This window comes from Gallus gallus, chromosome 3, assembly GCF_016699485.2.
Source record: "Gallus gallus isolate bGalGal1 chromosome 3, bGalGal1.mat.broiler.GRCg7b, whole genome shotgun sequence".
Taxonomy (NCBI): Eukaryota; Metazoa; Chordata; class Aves; order Galliformes; family Phasianidae; genus Gallus; species Gallus gallus.
In genome coordinates, this window is record NC_052534.1 from 2,655,460 (window position 1) to 2,668,403 (window position 12,944).

Genomic DNA, 12,944 nt, shown 5'->3' on the forward strand with positions numbered 1-12,944 from the left:
TCTAACCAATGTCTCATTTCTTTTAGTATAAAGCCATCCCCCTAGTCCTATTGCTGTCAGACTGTGTGAAAAGTCGCTCCTGCTCCTGCTTATAAGCTCCCTTCAGGTACAGTAAGGCCACAATGAGGTCTTCCTGGAGCTTTCTCTTTTTCTAGCTGAATAAGCCCACCTCCTTCAACCCTTCGTAGGAGTGGTCAGTGCTCCAGCCCTCTGTGCATCTTCATGGCCCTCCGCTGGATGTAGGGCGGTTGACTGCAACCCTCTGGCTGTGATCATCCAATCAACCGTTTATCCTCCAAACAGAGGATATTCAAATCCATATCTTTACAATTTAGAGATAAGAATGTGGCATGTGACCATATCAAAAGCCTTGCGGAAGTCCTGGTAGGCCACCTCAGTTCCTCTTTGAGTTAATTTGTTCTATTAGGACTGGAATTAAAAAGCAAGAAAGCTGGCTGTTGGGTGAATATAGTCCAGATTTGTGCGTAAGCTAAGCAGCTACTTGCTTGGCAATCCTATGATGTTTTGGGCTATTTTATTTACGCTTGAACAAAGATGTAAGGTGGCTGCTAGATGCCCAGCACCTTGTAAGGAGGCTACACCCAATCAAGGCACCTAACTCAGCTGAACTGTTAATTTCCTGTGCCTGCTGCTGTAGCTATCACCAGGGTTAGAATGCAGTGCTATTGCGACAGCTCACAGCTGGTGAGAGCTCTCTTCTCCTCGGCTACAGTTGCTCAGGCAACAAGCTCAATCAGGCACAGAAAGAAACTGTGGGAGTGAAAGAAGGAAGGTTTTCCAGGGATGTAGAAAGGTTGGAGAACAGAGGAAGGGGAAAATAGATATTGGAGAAAGTATTTGCCATTATTATTGCATAGACAGTGGAGAAAGAGAGGGTATCACAGGTTGCTTCAAAGCACTTCAACTGAGCTTATTTCTACATCTCCCATTTGGCATATTTTCTTTCTGTCCTCTGGGTTTTGCAAGAGATAAGATGTTAGAATTTTCCCATGTATTTGTTCTTAATGAGTCATTTAGTTATCGTTACCTGGAAAACTTAGTATGAATCATCTGATCTAGCCAAATGCAAACTGAGGTTTATGTTGGGCTGACAGCAAGGCTGTTGTGGCATACTGGCATCCTTCAGGGGAACAATAGGAGCTGTTGTTGGCACCTGGAGCACCTTACAGCTCTTGTCATATGAAGGCTTTTGGGAACTGGCTCACTAGGCAGGGAGAGGTGATGCCTGTGATCATCCTTTAGGAGCAGAGAAAATAAAAACTAAACAGCAAAACTAAAGAATACCCTTTCTATCAGTGTTTCTACAAATGCATTAGAAGAATTGATATCACAGCTGTTAAATGCGAAGAGTCATTACTTAAATTTATTTAACTTTAACACCAATGAAGAATAAATATTTCTTACTTTCAAACATTCCTCTTCATCACCACCATTTTTAATTATTATTTTTATTTCATTGCTAACCAAACATGAACACAAGGTAGGCTTCACTGCATTCTGTCTTTGCAATTCTGATTTCCAATGAATTGATGCCAATCAGCCAAGCTGATCACATCTAATAAAGGATGCAGATTTTACTTCATGCATATCTTACTGCTTCTCCATTAGCTGGTTTGCAAACACACGCACATCACAAAGCTGTACTTTGTCTAACACAGTCCACATGCAAAAGAAGTGTTTTATTTTTTCAAGTTGCATTGTGGTCAGAGTTCCCATTGATGCCTGGATTGCTCTTTTTGTTTTCAGTGGATGGTATTGTGGGTCAACCTTCTTGTTTTCATAGTAGTTTTGGGAAAGCTTTAATGTGAGAGTGTTAGGGGAAGAACAGGAGGTGAGAGCTGGTAAGAGGGAGACAGTTACTTGGGGTTTTGTATGGTAAAGCATCCAGGGTTTCATATTTGAGAAGAAGCTGCCTGTTCTTACTGTCAGTGAGAGATTACTCCATAAGAATGCACTTTTCACATAGTAGGGCACATAAATAGTTGCTTTTGTTTTGTTACCTCTTTAGACAGTGAAAGAATGTGTGGCTCGTGGAAAGGAACAGCAAAGAAGGAGAATATTGTACATAAGGAGAAAAAAACTGCAGAGAAGGAAAAGCTGAAAGAACAGGCTTAGATGGCAGCAAGAAAGGAGGAGATATAAGGGTGGAGTTTAATAGTATTTCTAAACATGTATGCAACAGAACGACGACAAAGATGAGATACTTAGGAATGGTAGAAGATAAAGAAATATAAGGATGTGCAGAAAAATGTTGAGCTGGGAAAAATAAAAATAAATAGAAATAGGTGTTTCTGGATAAACAGTGGGAAAGCAACCACTATATCAAAGGAGTGTCAGAAGACAAACTATCTTTATTTTTCAGGTTGAAAAGACTGCCTCCCAGTGGCCCATCGAGTGATGGATGTAATAGCTTTTGCGTGTTTCAGTCGGAGTTACTGTTGGTGCTTTCAAAGAATGGTGTGGCAAATATCTAGAAGAAGGGAGTCCTGGTTGTTGTTGTTGTGAGTTTTTTTTAAATATATTTCCTTCTTCTATGTGTTTTTTAGTAAAATGAGGTATGGATACCCAAAGAACAAGTGGAATTATTTACAGTCATATCAGTATTGAAGTGTCAGCAGAAAAATAAATGACACTGATTATGTGGAGATATTTCTTAACAGAGTGAATAGTGTTGTCCATGGGATATTGTACTTTTGTCTTCTGAGATATTTGTAACTGAGATGGGCAGAAGACCAGAAAGGTGACTGGTGATATGCTGAGAGTCTTGGCTGTGTGAGCGTGGGTGATGCAGAACCACAGTGCTGCATCATGCACAGCACAACCATTGCGTTGCTATGAAAGCACAGCTTTTATGAAAGCACTGCTTTCCCTGCATTTGCAGTAGGTCCGTATCTTACATTAGGCTCAGAGAGAAGTAATGTCGTGTGAATTCGAATCCAAGAAGTTGCATTCCAGGCTGGAATCTGCAGTGCAATCAGGATCTGACAGCTGCTTGTGAAATGTCTGAATAGAGAGGTTATATTCAGAATTATCCTTCAGCACCAAGTATGGGCATAAGTATTTTTGTGCATAAGGATTTATACATCTCTTATTAGTTGCACATACCTAAACCCTCTTTACCCTGAGATGCATGCAGTGCTGGTTTTAGTTATTCTTGGAGCTGATCCTTTGGTAAAAACATATTTGGGATGATATAATCCCACAATAGCTGTACACATACTGCTGCTACACCCAGCTATTAAAAATACTTCTAATTTCCATTCAGTGAGTATACTTGATTTGTCTTCATAGCTGTGGTTGTGGGAACGTGTTTGTATTTTTCATTAGCTTGCATTTCCAAATTGAGTTTTGTGTCATCGGCAGAGAACATCAGAGCCAAATTTCTTCCTCATTCCAGGGCCTGCATGTGACAGAAATTCTTTTTGAAGAAGGCCAGCTAAGTGGTCTTCCTGTTCAGAAATGGTTCTGGAAATCCCCCTGATTCATCCATCCGTAAATTTACATTCCGTTTTTCACACATGAACTATACCTTAGTTCTCTAGAGCCTAATGGGATTATCTGACTCTTAGAGGTATTTATTCCATTGGGTTTTGGCTGACAGAGACCTATACATCCACCAGCTTGTTCTTTCTAGAAATGTGCTTCCATTATCAGCACAGGGATGGTAAGTCTAGCCCAGGGGTAGGCATATAGTAAAACGTCACATCTATGTGCTTCTGAGTTGCAGGGTAGTACGGATTCGTGGCTGGGAGTCCAGATCTTGGCATGACGTATGTTTTTAGCTCATACTGAGAAGGTGGACCACAGTCTGGTCAGAACAACTTCAGGCTTAGAGTCATTTTCACCATCAAGACCAAGTCGTTTTGATCAGGGCATATATCATAAAATATTACAATAATTAATAAAGGACCGCCAGATGGCGCCCACGAATGCTGAGAGCAGAGCCAGCAGGGTCCTATCGTCTTCTTTCCTGAACATTTCTTCCATGCATCTCTGAAGAATCTCTGCACAGCATGTCTTCCTAAATTAATCTGCAAAACGGCAAGAGATGCATCCAACTGATAACACTGATTGCTATGTGTAAGAGCTGAAACTGTCTGGAGGTTGGTTGTGGGGAGAAGTGGCTCTGCAGTACTGCAGGATTCCAGTGGGAATGGCCATGGCCAAAGGAAAAAATCCCTTCCTTGTTCCAGATGAGGCTTTGCTTCAGTGCAGTGACTTCTGTGAAACAAACATGAATAGAAAACAAAGCCCTTATAAAGCTTTGCAGAAGACCAGTTAATTACAAGTAATGTCTTGGGTGGGTCTAACTGGAATGGTATGTCAGGAATGAGTTTTCTTGCTTAGTCATGCTTCGCAACGTATGTTCAAACATTCTCTATTACCCTTATAAAAATTGGAGAGAATAAAATATCCTGCCTTATCCCTTGCTTCTCTTGCTCTCAGCACTCAGATGAAACATACAGAGAGACTAAAAATGCATTAAATAAGCACTCTTGAGGGAGCAGAGAACTCTGGGAATAGTGCTCTGGCCTACTAATTGTGAAGGAGCTGGAAAAAAAAGCAGCCCAGCCCTTTTTCACATTTGGTTAAGCACAGTATTTGCAATGGCTTTTGCCTGACTTAGAGCTTTCTTTTTGTTCCTTTTCCCCCCTTTCTTTCCTTCTGGTTCAGTTATCTCCCCAGTTCTATGCAGACATCCTTCACTGATGTATCCCAGGTGCCTTAAATGTCAGTAGGACTGGAAATAAAACTGTGACTGATAAAACAATGTTCAAGCCCTTGTGTAGTTCCAACCTATCACAATACAATGTTTGAGTTTCAGGCAATTTATTCTCTAGGGCAGCATTCTCTGCCTGATTGAGAACATTATTGTTGGATTCAATAGGAATGCCATAGAGAGTGAGTCCTTAGCATGTATATATCCTTTACACCCATTTTCAGTTGTTATTATGATGGGGATAGAAGATAGTCAGAGCATGTAATTATTGCATGTTGCTTAGTGTCTTAATAACAGCAATAGATTAGAGACAATCCTGGGAACTAAATTTCTCTTTGTGAAGTAGGGCTGTTGTAACACAGCCTGACTAGAAAGGGACAGAGGGACAATGTGCACTGTTCTACACTTGGTTTCTATGGAGAAAGATAACACTGGTGACTAAGGACAAAATGTCAGCATCTTGATTTTTAGCAGCTGAATCTATTCCGTCTGTCTCCTGCCAAAGAGCCTACTAAACCTTTTATCATTTTGCTGTCTGTGACACGAGGAGTTTGTCCCATTTATGCTAACAGCTTTACTGTAACAGAGTAGTGTGAATACCTTTCATTAGTCCTACAGACAAATTCCTGTGTAGTATATGGAGCATAAATAGCTTAAAATGTGTCCTCAGTGTATTATAGTATGTAATGTGTTAACTATTTATGTACATTTAATATATGGCATAAATCCAGCATTACCGTTCTGTCGACAATTATTATATAAAATGCCATGCTGCTGATTCAAAAAAAAAAAAAAAAAAAAAAAAAAAAAGCCCAAGCAAAAGAAGTCAGAGGCAGATGCGTAATCTGTGAGCACTGACCAGGAATTAAAGCAAAACTTCAGCAGTAAAACATCTCAGATGCTATGCACAGTGTTGCAGCTCGCTGTGCACACCTTGCAGAAATGTTTGCAGGACAGTTTCATTGAGCAGCAAATACTTTCAGAGTGTCTAGAAGAGCATAGTGGTGCATGGTATTATGTAATTTAAAAATAAAAAAAAAAGGAAAAAATTATTCCCTGAAAGAGTGGTGAGTGCTGGAGTGGACTGCGCAGGGAAGTGGTGGTGTCAGTGTCCCTGGAGGTGTTCAAGAACTGTTCAGATGTGGTACTGAGGGATGTGGCTTAGTGGGAAGTACTGGCGGTGGGTGGGTGGTTGGGCTGGATGATCATGGAGGTCTTTTCCAACCTTGGTGGTTCTATGGTATTATTCCATACACAGTGACGACCCTGACCTTTGGTAAAACACACCTATCTTCTAGATTACCCAAACAATGAAATAAACAAAATAAACTCAGAAACAAGGTGTGCATGAGTGAGCAGAGAAGGAAATTTGCCTCCAATTTGCCAACATAATTTTAGTTTACCTTCCCTTGTAGATGGTTATTATTTAGCTTTTAATCATGTAATCACATACATGATTAAAAGCTATATACTGGCTCAGCACAACCGTGTTGTGATTTCTGCAGTGCCTTGTCCATGCTTGCATGGTAGTTACATGCTAGTTCCATGCTGTGCAAGCCTTTACAATTCCACAGATTTATTTTGTGCATTTCATGTCTCTTATACTTCCTCTCAAAGCAATTGCATAATTTAACAGCTTATTTCCTGCAAACATCCATTGGCCACTGTGTTAATTTCTACTTTGCTATTGGTTGGGGCAGTAATTGCTGCATATATGAACTATTATGAAAGAGTTGAAGCTACGTTTCTTTTTCTAGACTAGTTTTTCATACATAATAATTGGTAATTTTATGTGTTATTTGCAGAGACACTGCTGTATTTTATTTGCCCACATGTCTTTGATATCACTGCTTAAATGAAGTTTTCCTCTGTCAGCCTTTCAAGTCTCCATGGGCAGGCTGAGAAGAGATTTTGCCCCCACAGCTGCATGCCATCAATTTCTGGTCCCTGTATGCTGTTGTACAGAGCAACATGTGCTGTCTTCCCATTCTCATGCGGAAGCAGTTTGTGTGTGTGAGCCCCTTCTGTCAACAAGATGGATGGATGCGTTTTTGCAGGGCTTCTGTACACAGCTAGTTAGCTTGCTGCTACTTCCAGGCTTTGATTTGGTGTTGAATGAACTTATCTTCAGAACTCTAGGAAAAACAATACATCAAAAGAGAGAAAATCAGTGTTAGTTAAACTAGCATGCTTTTCAGGAAAACGAGATACGCAAGTTCCTTTGGACTTCCTGTCAGCCTGCAGTTACAGCATGTGATTGCTGGCCTGTTTTTCACTCAGCCTTTTGCTTCATGATGGGCGCTGCAACACAACCTTGAAATATGTGTGTTACTGGGACACTGACTGTGTATCACACATGCATTGGTTCTGGTTTTCATTTTCATGGGAGTTTATTGCGAATTTTCTTGTCACAGAAGGCTTCTCCACTTCTTCCTTAGAAGAAGTTTCCCAGCTACTCCAAGTGCTTACAGGATTGCAGCAAGTGTTCTTGTTGCAGCTCTCACCTCTCCTGTTAGGTGGCTGAGGTTACCCCAACACATCACTTGAGGGGCACAGAAGAGAACAGGCTTCATCTGATAGTCCAAAATAAAAACTGACACAGTTTTTCAGTTAAAAAAAAAAAAAAAAAGATTGCCAGAATATTTTAGAAACTAACAATTACATGCTGATATTTCTAGACTAACAGGAATAGAAATTAGAATTAATGAGTTCTCTGCAGGTACATCTGTCACATATTTAACAGCAGTAGGCACATCTAATGCTCACAGCACTGTGTTAGCGTGATGCAACCTTTGCAATAGCTGCCTGCAGGTCTTGCTTTGATGCTAAAGAAAATGAAACCTACTTTAGAGGCCTGACACCCTGAGGTGCTAAGTGTGTTTCCCTTCTGAAGTCAGTGGATGTAAACATTACTTGGGCTAGCTGTAAAAAGCTGTACCCTGGTGGAGCTGGCAATATTGATTTTGACTGAAAACATCCTTATTTAATATCTATTTACTGCCATAGTTGTGTTGCTCAGATGGGTGCATCAGTTTGCAATTGCTGAAGCCCTGAATTCAGAGCAGAGGCAATTTCTGACATACCTCTTGAGCTGCTCGTGTCTCCTGGCATAAACTCAGAGATAAACAATAAGTAAATATAATTTCCTTAGAGAATTGTTTTAACCTGAGACTATGATATCAGATTTTCAAAGGGTGCTAATTAAGTGACCTGATTTGTCTGTGTCGCCATTCTCCCCTGTGTAAAATTAGAATAATAATTGCACTTATCCTAGAAGAAAATACCCTCGCTCTGAGACAGTGCTGTAACACAAGTATTTCCTAATCCTTCTTATGGTAGAATAAGAGCACCTGGCTGTGTTTGACATTGTATATACACAACAAAGGCAGTGTCTTTGGCATTCAAAATAAACAGGTAGATATTGGGCTCTTCCCTTCGAGTCTTTCTATGTCACCACAAGCTGATTGCATATGTGATTCATTTAACTTGAACTTCTAAAAGAGTTTACCTGTAAATAGAAAATTATTTGGTTTTTTGCTGCTTTTTACTCATGTGATTTGCTTTCATTTTCAGCCATAAATAATGTAACCATTAGTAGTCTTAATGTAAAAGGTGGGTATGAGGAGAAGAGTTCTGACCGTTTTGATAATTGCTGCTGCAGCTCCACCTGTGAGGTTGGTGTGGACAGGTGTTGAATTCACCCATTGAGAACAGAAGACCCATTCAGTTGGTTTGAGCATGGTCGCTGTTCATACTTCTTGAAGTACCCCATTTCAGGGTTGCTTGGTTGTAGACAAGGTTGTAGACAAGTGGATACCTTAGTTGGGCCTAAAAGAGAAGTTCTGACCTGAATCCTAACTTTTCTCATCTTGGGGTGCTTTTGAATTGGACTGTCTATGTGAATCCCATGATAAGCTTGATTTGTGAAGTTCAGTTCTAGTTCTGAATTTTCTATAGGCTAGAAATAAGGAGGGTTTTCATCCAGTTTTAAAGTCCAGTGAATATTCTGGATACCTATCTCTGTATATTTGTGTACAGAATAGAAAACCATTCATTTTTGCTTATTGACAATTATTTCATTTAGGCCAATGTGATAAAATTATATAAATATATATATTTATACATATATATAGTCTTATAGGAAGACTTACTAATGTTTTTGTTGCTGAATATTATGTAATAAATTATTCCTCATTCAGGGAAAGAGGAGACTGGAATGCATGGAAATATTTTGGTTTCCAGAAATATGTCACTTGAGTTATTGGGCTCTCCTGTTACAGTAGCTAGCACAGATAGTAAGCTCCTAGGCATCTGATATGGTATTCTCTCTTCTCCTTGCTTTTCAGTGCATCAGTATGACTGCCATTTTATGTCTTTGCTTTAAGGTTTCTTCTAGCAGACTAACATCCAGCCAAAATCTTGTTTGCAGGTAGCTCATCTAGGCCACTGTTTAGGACTACCTCAAGTGTGTATTAGTGATTATCATCACTTTTCACACATCACACATTATACTCATTATTGGTTCCTTCAAAAGAGCTTTTAACTAATAATTTTCTTTTTGTTTTTAAGGATGTAGAAATAAAAGCTGTTGATTATAGAATCATAGAAAAGCTTATGTTGGAAGGGACCTCAAAGACCACCCAGTCCCACCCCCTTGCCATGGGCTAGCTGCCCCTCACTAGCTCAGGCTGCCCAGGGCCCCATCCATCTGCTGCTGTTCTTTTGCTTAATTTTTGAGCCATGGCATCTGAAAAGTCTGTTTAAAAGCATTTTGCTGATCCTTAATTCTGGATTCAAGGAGAAATGTATACATGTCCATGTTGGTAGCTGTCTGTAAGATGCAGGTACACACTGCTTAAGTTAATAGCGTATTATCTGATATTGTTCCATAATCAGTGACAAATATGCAGGGAGTTGGACTAGATGACCTTTAAGGGTCCCTTCCAACTCAAATGATTCTATGATTCTGTATGTTCAAATTCAGCCTTTTTTTTCCTGTGAATTCATGCATCTCCTACTGTAATTCAGTCATTTGTACTACATATTTTATAATAGGGTAATATACATACGTTAAAGCTCCTTACTGATGGGCACTGATTTGAAGAACTGCTATTCAGACTCAGACCAGAATTAAGCAGAAGTCAAATCAAGGACTGGGATGGCAAGTGTTCAGGTTCAGGCAGCACAGTGCTGAAATCTGCATTTATTCTAACCTATTCAGCTACAATTTCTGCATTGCAGCCAGGATCTAAGTTGACCTTAAATCCAAAGAATCACTGACTGTAGGTTTGTTTCCAGAGGCTTAATCCCTTTTTATCACAGATTTCTTTTGTACCTTCTTACACCTTTACAGACTTTAATTATATTTCTGCTGCTGTTCTGTTTTCCTGAAACAGTCCTTCACACCACTTACGGGATGTTGGTATTGTTGCATTTTTGTTTGGAAGTATTAATTTCACATGATCCCACTTCTGCAGAGCTCTTTTTCAGCTGACGTGCTGGCAGACTGTGAGTTGCATCAGTGCTGCTCTTGCAGTGCAGGTGCTGTGTCTCAGTGCAATACAAGGCACTCCTTCAACGAGGCCAGGCTGAGCATGCAGTCTCCATGTCACTGCATGTCTCCTCTGCCTGAAAGTTGGAAACAAAGCACAGGATTCTTACTAGAGTCCTCATGCCACAGATCAACAGTTTACAGTGGGATGTGTTAATAAATGATATGACTGGAACAAAAAAGGGAAAATCAAAAATAAGCTGTGCTGCCCAAAGCACCCAAAGGTGATCTCTGTAGGTAACCTGGTATTTTGGTAGATAAATTGTTTGATAGTTAGAACCAGCCATCTGTTGCTGTGCAGTTATCTTGTCCCGTTTGGTTTATTTCTTTCAGAGTGTCCTTCTGTCGATCCTTGTGTCCTGTGTGAACCCTCTCCAGGCTGATTAAGAAGAAATTCTTCACTCAGAGCAATGAGGTCCTGGCACTGCTGCCCAGATTGCTGTGGTTGCCCCACCCCTGGAGGTGCCCAGGGCCAGATTGGATGGGCCCTGGGCAGCCTGAGATGGTGAGGTTGGAAGTAGATGAAGTTTAAGCTCCCTTCCAACTCAAACCATTCTGATTGTGTGCTGAGGAAGAGGTCACTCTGAGGAAGATGGATGACCTCCTTCCCCCACTTTCTGTGTCCAGACTTTTAGTGTCTGGGTTCAGCAATTGCAGATGAAAGGCCTTGTCAGTCCCTGGAGGTCACTTCTGCAAATGGGCACTGTGATCTCCAGAAAGTGAGTAGCTTCAAATCCTAGAAACTCCAACAAGTGGAACACTGTCTTTCAGAGACAGCAAGGTGCATGCCTTACTGGTTATGTGCTCTTTGGAATTAAGGCAAAACCAACAAAAACAAACAAACCCAACAAAACCATATGTTTTTTAACATAGTCATGGCAATGTTTTTTAACATAGTCGTGACAATGTATTCTACTATCCACCTGATTTCTTGGAAACAGCTGAATCATTTCTTGCCAAGATGCTTTCCAAATGTTCAGCCGCTGGCATGGAAAATTTTGTTGAAAGATTTATAAGCAGCTGAAGTCAAGTTTTTTTTAATGGGAAGTGACAGGCAGCTGCAGCAATATCGAATTCTGTCAGTATGATGCACACATATATATATATATATTTATATATAAAAACACAACCTTAATGTTCAATCATCCAAGTCAACAGAACACAAAAGACTTTTATTCCGTTAAAGGAACATGCAATACTTTAAAACAATATAACTCTTTTTCACTAGTAGCAATTGAAATTATATATGAGGAAACAAGACTAGAGTACTTGATGTGCATGCTTTACTGGAATCTGAGCTTTCCTGTAAATCTGAGCAAGATAACAGGTCTGGGATTATGCCTGGAGTGCAGGCACCTGCTTAGCACCATTGCTGGAAGCATTTATGTTCATAGCAAGCACCTGTTTTGCCATAAGTTGAGATTCGATACAACACAGTAAGTTTCTTTCTTATGGAAGTTGTGTAAATTGAATTATACTGACACTACCTATGGATTCAGGGCTGTCCTACTTGCACTAACCTTAAAACAGCACACATGGTGCACACTCACCAATTACGCTTTCTTTTCAATCCTCTTGATCTTTAATAAAAAGAAGGGAGGTTTTCTTTCTTTGATGGGGGTGTTGTGAAGAAAAGCTGCTAATGAAGGAATGATGAATGGCCCAATTGTGTTGCTGTTTGTATAGTTCCACCTTCATTTGCATCAGTACCAGGCACAGATCCCAAGACTCATTTTTCACTTTTCAGTGCTCTTCTTCTTTGGACCCTGTCCGCGCTAGAACCAACCAAACAAGCACATTTGTCTTTGCCTCCAGGAATATGGAACAGAGTATTTCCCCCCTTACACCACTGGGGCCTGCATGTGATGGAAAGTGTTCCTCTCCCCCTGCACGTCTCCTCTCTTCAGTTGCAGGTTGATTTGAAGATCTGATACCTGCTGGAGGATATTTGAAGTGTACAGGGAGCCATCACTACACTTTGTAAAGAATGCTTAATGTATCATATCCAAGTGTGCATCCATTTCCTGCTCCAAGGAATGGATCTCTTATTTTGTACATTTTTCTAGCATTTTCCTCAGAGTTTGGTACCATAAAAATAACTTCTTCCCCTCCCCCCTAAAAAAAGAGGAAGCACAACAGTAGAGTGTCAAATTACTTACATAGCAAACGCATAAATGATTCAAAAGTCTGTGAGTCTATTCTGCAGAGCAAGCAGTGGAGCAATCCCTTTCTCCCTGGAGCAACAGAGTTACATGCAATCCACAGCTGACGAGTGACCCTTTGGTTATGGAATTTTCTTTGATTCTTCCTATTTTTCCTGTCATTTTGAAAATATATAAACTGCCACAAAAATAATGTTTTTCTTTAGGAAAAAAAAAAAAAGTGATCCTTTGTTTTCTATGTCTGTTCAGGGAACATTTGATTGAATGCCAGAAAGAGGATAAAGCAATCTCCCATTAGGCTTGTTTGCATCTTTTTGCAGGATGACAGTTTAAGTCTGCTGGCTACAGATGGCCTTTGACAACTGACAACACTTGCTGTTATGCCAGTGCATGACTTCACTGGTGTGACACTGCATGTGACAGAGCTTTCTTCCTCTTTTGCCTGCAGAAACAGCTCTCATTTCAGTAGCACCCGAATAAGAGGTTTCCT

The 12,944-nt window shown here is 40.2% G+C and overlaps 1 long non-coding RNA gene across 6 annotated transcripts in view; it reads right to left on the minus strand.

Annotated features, from left to right (window-relative positions):
• Positions 1-1,362: 1,362 nt before the first annotated feature.
• Positions 1,363-12,944, minus strand: part of LOC107052842 — a 35,114-nt gene continuing 23,532 nt past the window's right edge. Inside the window, exons 6-9 of one of the 6 annotated variants that reach the window (XR_003074327.3) lie at positions 11,843-12,067; positions 10,155-10,369; positions 8,380-8,569; positions 1,363-6,876 (exon numbers count right to left, since the gene is read on the minus strand). This is a non-coding gene — a long non-coding RNA (uncharacterized LOC107052842). Of the gene's footprint in view, positions 6,877-8,379; positions 8,570-10,154; positions 10,370-11,842; positions 12,610-12,944 lie in introns of all 6 variants that reach the window. The other 5 variants (XR_006938864.1, XR_003074322.3, XR_005858419.2 and 2 more) reach the window with 5 other exon arrangements.